Raw genomic sequence first — 756 nt, 5'->3', positions numbered from 1 at the left:
AAAAAAAAAAAAAAAAAATATATATATATATTAGTGCTGTCAAAAGGTTAATCGCGATTAATCGTATCCAAAATAAAAGTTTTGGTTTACATAGCCTAATATATGAGTGTGTACTGTTTATTTATTATGCATATATAAATACACACACATATATGTATATATTTAAGAAGAATATGTTATGTTTATATATTAAATATATTTATATATGATATAAATTATATGAATATAAATGTATATACATGTAAATATTTTTAATATATATACTGTATGTGTGTGTATTTATATATGCATAATAAATAAACACAGTACACATACATATATTATGCAAACAAAAACTTTTATTTTGGCATGCGATTAATCATTGCCCAGCATTAAAAATTTTGTATTTTATATTTTTATTTAACTAAAAATCTACTTTTTTGATCCACTTCAAATGTTGAATACTATAGTAATGTTTGTTTATTTTAAAAGAGTTTTTAACAAATATTTAAATATTGAAATGTTTAAATATAATTAAATATTTGTATATTTTATGTAATTTGTTTAGTAGTACATATAGAATTATCAAATTATTATCAAATTATAAAATGTATCAAATTTTTTTATGCCAAAAATCATTAGGATATTAAGTAAAGATCATGCTCGATGAAGGTATTTTGTAAATTTCCTACCGTAAATATATCAAAACTTAATGTTTGATTAGTAATATGCATTGCTAAGAACTTCATTTGAACAACTTTAAAGATGATTTTCTCA

This window comes from Sinocyclocheilus rhinocerous, unplaced genomic scaffold (assembly GCF_001515625.1).
Source record: "Sinocyclocheilus rhinocerous isolate Xijiao unplaced genomic scaffold, SAMN03320098_v1.1 scaffold14982, whole genome shotgun sequence".
Lineage (NCBI taxonomy): Eukaryota > Metazoa > Chordata > Actinopteri > Cypriniformes > Cyprinidae > Sinocyclocheilus > Sinocyclocheilus rhinocerous.
The sequence above is the reverse complement of the archived record's forward strand: the minus strand, read 5'-3'. Positions refer to the sequence as shown.